The 10,677-nt window shown below is 44.9% G+C and overlaps 1 pseudogene; it reads left to right on the top strand.

Annotated features, from left to right (window-relative positions):
* Window positions 1-751: 751 nt before the first annotated feature.
* Window positions 752-912, top strand: LOC115865564 (small nucleolar RNA SNORA62/SNORA6 family; annotated as a pseudogene).
* Window positions 913-10,677: the final 9,765 nt, after the last annotated feature.

The raw sequence follows: 10,677 nt of genomic DNA, 5'->3' as shown, positions 1-10,677 counted from the left end.
GCCACCAGGCAAGCCCCATAAGCTCTTTTTTTTAAAATTAATTTTTATTGGAGTATGGTTGCTTTACAATGTTGTGCTAGTTTCTTGCTGTACAGTAAAGTGATCAGTCATATGTATACATATATCCACTCTACTCCCTTAGATCTTATTTTCAAATATATGATACAGTATTGTTAACTTTTGTCACCACGCTGTGCATGACCCTGATTCTTTTCAACAGCACAGGTTGAGTACTTTGTAGAATGCCCCTCAGTTTGGCTTTATCTGATGTTTCCTCCTAATTAATGCCATTTTGGTGCGAAAGTTGTGGAAGTGGTGTTGTGCTCACCTCTGGGTATGGCTGGGGACTTTTTGGCTCTAGTGTGCACTTGGATTTTGTCTCACATGGATAAAAAGAAAATGGTGCTAGCTTAACAATGAACCCGAAGAGCACTATCTGGGAAGTTTATTGGATTGTGGGTTTGGTAATCTGCGAGGAACATTTAACCCAGTGATTCTTGACCTGGGGTGCCTTTTCTCCTTGGAGAGTTTGATAAAGCTGGAGACATTTTTAATTGTCGTGAATGGGGTCAGAGGGGGCTACTTCCATCTAGTGGGTGGAGGCCAGGGATGCTTGTGAACTTCCTATAATGTGCAGGACGGCCCCCACTGCAAAGAAGGATCTGGACCCAACTGTGCAGAGGTTGAGAAACCCCGGTCTCTGTTTATATGAAACCTACAGAGCTGTCATGCCCCCAGAAAGGCCCAGGTGTTGGTACTATTCCATGAGATTCAGGTTTAGTAAAAATACAGCCACTGGCCGATGAACTCACAAGTGTAGGTAGTGTTCTACATGAGGGGCAAGTTTTTCGCTAACACCACAAGGGTCTCTGGCCCAATGAGTGGAGTTTGATAGTAATACTTGCTACAAATGTATGATTTTAATGTACGAAAGCTTTAAGGAGAGATGAAAACATTTTAAAGATGACCTGTGTTTTCTTCTGCTTTTCTCCATGATTTCTTAATCTTGGACCTCTCAGGAATTGTTTGGCCTTTCTGTTTTCAGACTAACTTGGTGTATCCTGCTGTACGATCCTAAAAAGGGAGCTCACTCAGTGGGTCTGATGTGGTGGATGCTTGCCCGGGAAGTTCTGCGCATGCGTGGCACCATCTCCCGTGAACATCCATGGGAGGTCATGCGTGGTCTCTACTTCTACAGAGATCCTGAAGAGACTGAAAAGGAAGAGCAGGCGGCAGCTGAGAAAGCTGTGACCAAGGAGGACTTTCAGGGTGAATGGACTGCTCCAGCTCCTGAGTTCACTGCTACTCAGCCTGAGGTGGCGGACTGGTCCGAAGGTGTGCAGGTGCCCTGTGTGCCCATTCAGCAGTTCCCCACTGGAGTGCTGGAGTGCTCAGCCTGCCACTGAAGACTGGTCTGCAGCTCCCACTGCTCAGGCCACTGAATGGGTAGGAACAACCACTGAGTGGTCTTAAGCTGCTCTTCCACAAACTCTTAAAATGGAAGTAGGTTGACGGAAAATAAACAGTTTCTAAAAAAAAAACAACAAAAAATAAAGAAGGTTGGAGCATGGGGGCTGTATGCCTGTGGGTGGAGAGAATTCTAGAGGACCAAGGATGGGATTTGAACTCAAACAGGAAACAATAGGGAGGAAGAAGAAAATCAAAACCTATTAAAAAGTCAACACTGAGATATTCCAAAATTTCCATAAGTCAGATATTGTAAAGCAAGTCATTCATTTGTTCATTTATCCGTTCCTTCAATAATATGTACTGTGTACCTACTATGGGCCAGGTACTTTCTCGATGTCTGAGCTACAGGAGTGAATAAACAAAGTTCCCATCCTCAAGGGGTTTCAATTCGAGTGGAGGGTGGTGGATAATAAACACGAGACATAGAGACTTCCCTGGTGGTCCAGTGGTTAAGACTCCATGCCCCCAGTGCAGGGGAACTAGATTGGTCAGGGAACTAGATCCCACATGTCACAACTAAGACCCGGTATAGCCAAAGTAAATAAATAAATATTAAAACCTCCCGAGACATAAAGTATGTTAAAAGGTGGTAAAACGTGGTCCAAAAGGATACATGCACCCCAATATTCATTGCAGCACTGTTTATAATAGCCAAGACATGGAAGCAACCTAAATGTCCATCGACAGAGGAATGGATAAAGAAGATGTGGTACCTATATACAATGGAATATTACTCAGCTATTAAAAAGAATGAAATAATGCCATTTGCAGCAACATGGATGGAACTAGAGATTATCATACTAAGTGAAATTAGTCAGACAGAGAAAGTGAAATATCGTATGATAGTGCTTATATACGGAATCTAAAAAAAATGATACAAATGAACTTATTTACAAAACAGAAACAGACTCACAGACTTAGAGAATGAACTTATGGTTATGGCGGCGGGGGAGGGGAGGGGGGTGAGGGGAGGGATAGTTAGGGAGTATGGGATTGACATGTACACACTGCTATTTTTAAAATGGATAACCAGGGACTTCCCTGGTGGCTCAGTGGTTAAGAATCTGCCTGCCAATGCAGGGGACACGGGTTTGATTCCTGGTCTGGGGAGATCCCACATGCTGCGGAGTAACTAAGCCCATGCACCACAGCTACTGAATCTGCGAGCCACAACTACTGAGCCCATGTGCCACAACTACTGAAGCCCACGCCTAGAGCCCGTGCTCTGCAACAAGAGAAGCCACCGCAGTGAGAAGACTGTGCACCACAATGAAGACCCAATGCAGCCAAAAATAAAGTAAAAAAATAAAAAATAAATAAAATGGATAACCAACAAGGACCTACTGTATAGTACAGGGAACTCTGCTCAATATTATATAACAACCTAAATGGGAAAAGAATTTGAAAAAGAATAGATACATGTATATGTATGACTGAATCATTTTGCTGTACACCTGAAACACAACATTGTTAATCAACTATATTCCAATATAAAATAAAAAGTTATTTCCTAAAAGAAAAAGTTGCTAAATACTATGGAAGAAAGAATATAGAACAGGGTAAGTGGATCGGGGGGTGCTGGGGAGTGAGTTGCAGTTTCAGGGGGTTAGAAGTAGGTTAGAAATGTGAGAACTGAGTAAACTTGTTGCAGGTGAATGAGGAAGCTGGGAGGAAGGAGCTTTCTAGGCAGTGGGAACAGCAAGTTCAAAGGCCCTGAGGTAGGACCATGCCTAGTATGTTTGAGCAACAGCAAAGAAGTCAGTGTGGTTGGAGGGAGTAGGTGAGGGGGAGAGTGGGAGGAGGCGAGGGCAGGGAGTTGTTGGCGGCAGACTGTGCAGGGCTTTGGGGGATGTGGGAAGGACTTCGGCTTTTATCCCAATGAAGTGGGAGCTGTGCAAAGTTCTGAGCAGGGGAGGCCAGTGACTGGACTCAGGTGCTCACTGGCGTCCTCTGGCTGCTGCAGGGGGAACAGACCATCAGGGGTGAGGGCAGGAGCCAGGAGACCTGGGCAGAAACAACAGCACTGGTCCATGTGGGAAATGATGGAGGCTTAGACCAGGGTGTTAACAATTTGTGTTATTTTAGATCATCCATTTTCACCTTTTGCATTTTTGTATGATAAATTCATTATTACGGGTTACAAATTTATTGGAATGGTCTGGGCAAAAGAAATTACATACGGCAAAGGAGCTCAGGTGGTTAAAAAAGTTGGATATTACTAAATTTAATATATGTACAACTCTAAGACTGTGCCTGAGCTGTTATGATGTTTCTTCTGCAGAAGTTTGTTTCCTCCTTATCCTGCTTCAGGCATTTACATGAGATGTCTGCATGCCAACCTCTCATATTCTGATCTGACGAATGTGACCTTTCAAACTGAGGACATGACACAACTGCAGAGAGGAGAAAACTGCAAGTAAATTTGGATATCATCAGTTATGTGCCTGGAAAACTGTTCCTGTACTGAGGACAGACCAAACATAAGCAAATAAGCCATTTGTTAATTTCAGTGAGTTTCTTGGCAGAAAGAGGCCTGAGGATGTTGCCAACATCTCTGCCAAGTTTAAATTTAGGATAGCAGGTTCCCCAGGAGTGGAGAAGCTTTAGAATTCTTGCTCCCATGCTCACTATAACCTTTTTGTGATCTTCAGGGGTTGCGATACGGAGGGTAATTATTTCCAAATTTCCTCTCTTCTCCCCTTGCCCAGATTTTTTTCAGACTGAAATTAAAATCAAGGAAAGTTTTTAAAATGAGAGAATGGATTGCAGAGACTTTCCCATACAGCCTTCCAAATGGGGAAACTGAGGCCCACATGGGTGAACTGATTTATGTGCCTCACTCCTAGGAGAGGCTCTTGGCTCTATCCCCTTTAAAGAGACCCCGTGGCATCCACTATGTAATAAATGATTTCTCCTCTCTCATGAAAAGGGGATCAGCAAACTGCTGCCTATAGGTCTTAGTTCTTCACTAAGTTCTGTGAATTCTTCTCGGAAAATGAACTATGCAAATTGTAGCTGGGGAAAATGACATGTAACGTCTGCAAAATTTCCCTGAGAGTTCTCCCTTTGTCCACAAAGTAGGCTCGCTAGTCAGTATAAGGCTGCGTTCAGTGGTGATAACAAACAAACTGGAAACTTTAGTGGCTGTGCCCAGCACAAGTCTGTTTCTCGTTCCTGTGAAGCTGGTTAGCAGGGCTTGCATCCAAGCAGTGACTCAGGGATCCAACCTTCCTCCATTTTGCACCAGCACCATCTCTCACAGGCTTCCAAAGCTACCTTGGGAGGGGAAGAGAAGGATAGAGGGGGCACACCAGCTGTTAACTGCCTCCATCTGGTAGTGATAATCCGTTGGCTAGAATGAGTCACATGGGTCTGTTCTAACTGCAAGAGGGTCTGGGAAATGGAGGAGAACATATGGGTGAACACCAAACACTGTTTATTCTTTCTATTAGAGAAAAGAGAGAGACGTGACTTTCAGTACCTTAGATATGGCAAGAGAAGTGTTTGGATACTACCAGGGTAATAAAAGGGGTCAAAACCTTTTCCCCTTTTGTAGCAGACATGTAGACATGCCACTGATCTTTATTTATTTATTTAATTTATTTACTTTTGGCTGCGTTGGGTCTTCATTGCTGCATGCAGGCTTTCTCTACCTGCGGCGAGCGGGGGCTACCGTTCGTTGCAGTGCGCAGGCTTCTCATTGTGGTGGCTTCTCTTGTTGTGGAGCACGGGCTCTAGGCACATGGGCTTCAGTAGTTGTGGCATGTGGGCTCAGTAGTTGTGGCTCATGGGCTCTAGAGAGCAGACTCAGTAGTTGTGGTGCATGGGCTTAGTTGCTCTGCGGCATGTGGGATCCTCCTGGACCAGGGCTTGAACCCGTGTCCCCTGCATTGGCAGGTGGATTCTTAACCACTGCACCACCAGGGAAGCCCTGATCTTTTAATTTAATTTAATTTTTAAAATTGCAGTATAGTTGATGTACAATATTATATAAGGTTCAGGTGTACAACACAGTGATTCACAACTTTTAAAGGTTGTATTCCATTTATAATTATAAAATATTGGCTAGATTCTCTGTGTTGTATTTTATATCTTTGTAACTTATTTATTTTATACATAGTAGTTTGTATCTCTTAATTCCCTACCCCTGTCTTCCCTCTCTCCACTTCCCTCTCCCCACTGGTAACCATTAGTTTTTTCTCTATATCTGTGAGTGTTTCTTTTTTGTTATAGTCACTAGCTAGTTTTATTTTTTAGATTCCACATATAAGTGATATCATACAGTATTTGTCTTTGTCTGACTTATTTCACTTAGCATGCCCTCCAAGTCCATGCACATTGTTGTGAATGGCAACATTTCATTATTTTTTGTGGCTGAGTAGTATTCCATTTTATATCACATCTTTTTTATCCATTCGTTTGTTGATGGACACTTAGGTTGCTTCCATATCTTGGCATTTGTAAATAATGCTACTATGAACATTGGGGTGCATGTATCTTTTCGAATCGGTTTTTTCTTTCTTTCTTTCTTTCTTTCTTTCTTTCTTTCTTTCTTTCTTTCTTTCTTTCTTTCTTTTTCTTTCTTTCTTGTTTGAGCTCCTCTCAAAGCAGATCCTGAGACAAGGATTTGAAGTCAAATAATTTATTTGGGAGGTGACCCCCAGAAACACCAGTGGAGGAGAGAGGAAGGGGAGGAAGACAGTAAAGGGTGTGTTTCGTGTGTTTTCCTGCTGGAGCAACTGGAGCTTAAGTCTATTTGGGGACCTATGGGAGACAGCATAAGGCATGTACACTTCAGAGCTGTCCCACTGAAGGGCGAGAGAGCTGAGGTATTTACCCACCAACTCCTGTCAGTTACTGGTTGAGGGCTGCTCCCCAGGCTATTAATTCTGTGGCTTGTGTGTGGCAAAGCATGATTCAACAGCAACAAAAGCTTCCATTCTGGTATTTGGAAGACAGGCTGGTATGCACTGAAGGGTAAGGGCAAGGGGCCATGGGTCAGAATTCCTGTGCAAGAAATAAAAGCAAGAAGGGAAATGCAGCATGCTTATTGTGTCAGAGATTGCTTGCTTGTTGCATCCTCAGTATATATCCTCTATTCTTTGCTCTAACAGAACTCCCCATATTTACGGGGAGTGACAATGTGCTCAGCTAAAAGCACATTTCCTAACCTTTAATGCAGATAGCAGTGGCCTCATGAAATATGAATGAAAGTTATTGAGTGGAACTTCTAGTAAACTCTCAAATGTTGATGACTCAGTTGGCAGGTATGCCCTAGCCCTTTACCTCTTAAGATTGCATGGAGCATGTGTATGATGGCCGGAGGTGTAGCACCCATTCTGTGGCCATGAGGATGGAAGCCAAAAATAAGACAGCGAAAAGTTAGAAGTCCCTTAGGTCCCTGATAACTGTGGGGATGCCCTACCAGCTGTGAATTGCCTACCACTGTACACCTACAATGGGGAAAAAAAATACCTCTTTCTTGTTTAAGTCACTGTTATTTGAGTTTCCTGATCTGTGCAGCAGAATTGAATTCTGATTGATAGACTTATTCACCTACTGAAAGAGAAAAAGACGACTACTAAAATACTTCATCCTTCTCTTCCTCCTCCTTTTTGCTAAATTGTGCTTTAGAGGATCTGGATGCTCAGTTGCCTCTTCTAGGAAACACTGGTAATCAGAACCTAACTTGTTCATTTGTGGTTAGGATCAAGTGAGATAATGTACCTGAAGCACGTAGAAGAGTGACCCAGAAAGGACCCAGAAATTGGCAGCTCCTACTATTCCAGAGTAGAATAAATCAATCAGAAATGACACATCCTGGGCTTCCCTGGTGGCGCAGTGGTTGAGAGTCCGCCTGCCGATGCAGGGGACACGGGTTCGTGCCCCGGTCCGGGAAGATTCCACATGCCGCAGAGCGGCTGGGCCCGTGAGCCATGGCCGCTGAGCCTGCGCGTCCGGAGCCTGTGTTCTGCAACGGGAGAGGCCACGACAGTGAGAGGCCCGTGTATCGCAAAAAAAAAAAAAAAAAAAGAAATGACACATCCTGATAGCAGAATACTTTCTAGGGCGCCAGCTCCATGTTTGGTTAATCCATGGTTCAGTATGACTATCCCAGAGGAAATAATGCGTCATATTGCTTTTCAAAAATCCTTGGCATTTGGCTATTTATTCGTGTTGTGTGAAACTTCCGGACAGTTTGTTTATTTACTTATTTATTTATTTGTTTATTTATTTGCTGTACGCGGGCCTCTCACTGCTGTGGCCTCTCCCGTTGCGGAGCAACAGGCTCCAGACGCGCAGGCTCAGCGGCCATGGCTCACGGGCCCAGCCGCTCCGCGGCATGTGGGATCTTCCCGGACCGGGGCACGAACCCGCGTCCCCTGTATCGGCAGGCGGACTCTCAACCACTGCGCCACCTGGGAAGCCCCCAGTCTGTTTATTTAATTGCTCTGATTGGAGCTGTAAGAAATTGAATTTAACATCTGTAAGCAAGGTTTTTATGACATGGGATTTTGGCTAACAGGGTAGGATCTTATCCCAATTTTGACCAGGGGGAGCCCCTTCAGGCTAGTTTGTGTGTTCTTTTGACAGAACCCTTAGTCTTTAAAAGCCCTTTCCTTGCTTTCAGACACAAGTAGATATTCTAAGCTCATCCCGTTTATTTCCAGGGCACAGATTTTTGTCTGCTTTTTCCTTACTGTATTCCCAGTACCCAGAAAAAAGCCTGGCACTGAATGAATGAATAAATTCTTTCATTTCACTCTTTCTTCTGCTGCTTCCCCAATAACTCTCAATTCACACCATCTACTAAATCAGATATTGTAACTTGCACATTATAAGGATGCTCAAAATCCTCTCTGAGGCGAGCCTTCTCCACTGACATGTTTTTGCTGCAGCTAAGTCCAGCCTGGTCAAAGCCTAGATCCTAAGGTTAAAAATAGCTCAATGCATCCTGGTTATTTTTAGGACAGAGGAGGGGGTGAAGGAAAAATGTGACCGAGAGTCACCTCCAGGGAGAAGCATCCCCTTCCTCTGGCTCAGAACTAGGGGCATCACCCAGCTAGAGATGCCCACTCCTGTGAACGGATCAAGTTTGAGAAGTGGATGTTCACAGGATACAGTTTCCCCCATTACTGGATTGTGAATACTAGGCAGATTTCCTGCTCTGCTGGGGATGCAAAGAAACCCAGTGTTTGAGGGTCAAATCAGGGAAACCACTAAGATTCTATGCAGGCTCTGGACTTTCACTACCAACTACTGAAGAGTAATCATTCCATAACTCCTGGAGTATATTGATCAGTTCATTCATACAATTCACGGTGACAGGTGCTGTCCTAGGTGCTGGCGTTAGAACAGGGACTACTAAAACAGACAAATGTTTGTGCTTCCTGGGGCTGACACCCAGTCTGGGAGTCAGTCAACAAAGTAAAGAAGTAAACTGCACAGTATGTCACGGATTGTTCATTGTTGTGGAGAAAAACCATGCAGTAAAAGGGAATGGAGTGTTGGCACGGGGTTCTGCGTTAACCATGTTTCTGATGCTTTGACATCTGGGGCCTGGTTGAGTCTCAAAAGACTGTCCCTCCCAGGGTTAGCCAATGCTTACAGCTAGTAAAGGACTTCAATCCAGATTCCACACCCCAATCACCTCTTTTTATCAGTTCCAACACTCTGGGCCACTATCTACCTATCCTAATCATTCCAGAGCCAGATACCAGACAACTAAGGACAGTTCCTATGCCCAGAACCCACTGAAATTATCCAGACTCATCACGCCTAAGCCTGGTCACTGTGCCTCACCCATTCCTTTCTGCAGAAACCACAATGAAACCACCATGTTTCCCCTTGCTCCCCCTGCCTCCTGACCAATCCTGGTGCTCCTCTGTGTGGCTCTTCAAGGCACGGTGTGCCTCCCCTCCTGCTGGGAACTGTGTCTTTTCCATGGCAGTCCTCTCTTGATCTCTTGGCCTCACCATACCTGAATGATAATAAAATCTACATTTTAAAACAGGGTTGTTTGCAATTTTAGATCAGATGGTTTGGGATGGTCTCAATGACTTTGAAGGAATTAAAGGAAGTGAAGAAGCAATCCCCACGGTTACCTGGGAAAGAGCATTCCAGGAAGAAGGAACAGAAAGTGCAAAGGCCCTGAGGCTGGACCAGGCATGGCACGTTTGTGGAATAGTGAGGAACCTGGATCAGAGTGAACGAGGGGAGCAGTGGAGGAGGTGAAGGCAGGGAGATGATGAGGCAGGGCCTTGTGGGCTACAAGACGGACTTTGGCTTTTGCTCTGAGTGAGGTGGGAGCCATGAAGGGTTCTGAGCAGAGGAGGGACATGATCTAACTTAAGTTCTTACAAGCGCCCTCTGGCTGCTTGTGGGGAGGAGATAGGGATGGGAGGAGTGAGGGTGGAAACCCAGAGACCAGAGAGGAGGCAACTGTACTAGACCGGGTAGGAGATGGTGGAGGCTGGACCAGGGTGGTAGCAGTTCAACAGAGACTATTAACCTGAGTATGTGGGGTGCCCCTGAAATCTGGACAAATATTTTTTCTTTAATTTCCTTAGTGTTACTTTGAAAATTATCTTTGGGAAAAAAGTTTTTACATGCCCAGTTATGTTACTTACAGATTATTTCACTCCAAATGTAGGAGGGCAGGGAACAGCAGTCAGAGTTTTTGTCTGCATGCAACAGAAATGGATCCTGTGCATACTGGCTTTAAAGGATGAGTTTTTTGGAAATAATATCAGGGGCTCACAAAATTGACTAACAGCTGTAGAAATAGACTTGGAGAAAGGGCTGAAACTGAGGGCTCTCTGGAGGTCTAGTGGACACCGTGAGGGTTATGAGTTGCTGATGCTAAAGATGAATGGCCGTAACCTTTGGTAGATACTCCCAGCCGCTAGTGTCTGCATCTTTTGCCCAACAGGCTTCCCTAAAGTTGCCAAAGCCTGCCCAGCAGGTTAGAAGTGCCTGGGAATGAACAGCTAACAGCTACATCTCCACCCCGTCACCATCAGCAGCCGTCAACTAACAACTGATGGGAACTGGTGGATCAATACCCCAGTTCCCTCTGCCCTCGGGTGGGATGACTCTGAGGGGCATGTCCAATGCAGTCCCCCAGAGTTTCCTAGCAGGGCTGGGCCAGAGTTGCCTACAGGGGAAACCTGCTCATCTGTGCACCAGTATCGGGTGCCCTCCCCT

This window comes from Globicephala melas, chromosome 3 (assembly GCF_963455315.2).
Source record: "Globicephala melas chromosome 3, mGloMel1.2, whole genome shotgun sequence".
Lineage (NCBI taxonomy): Eukaryota > Metazoa > Chordata > Mammalia > Artiodactyla > Delphinidae > Globicephala > Globicephala melas.
Note: the sequence above shows the minus strand (reverse complement) of the source record. Positions and strands in the feature narration are given on the sequence as shown.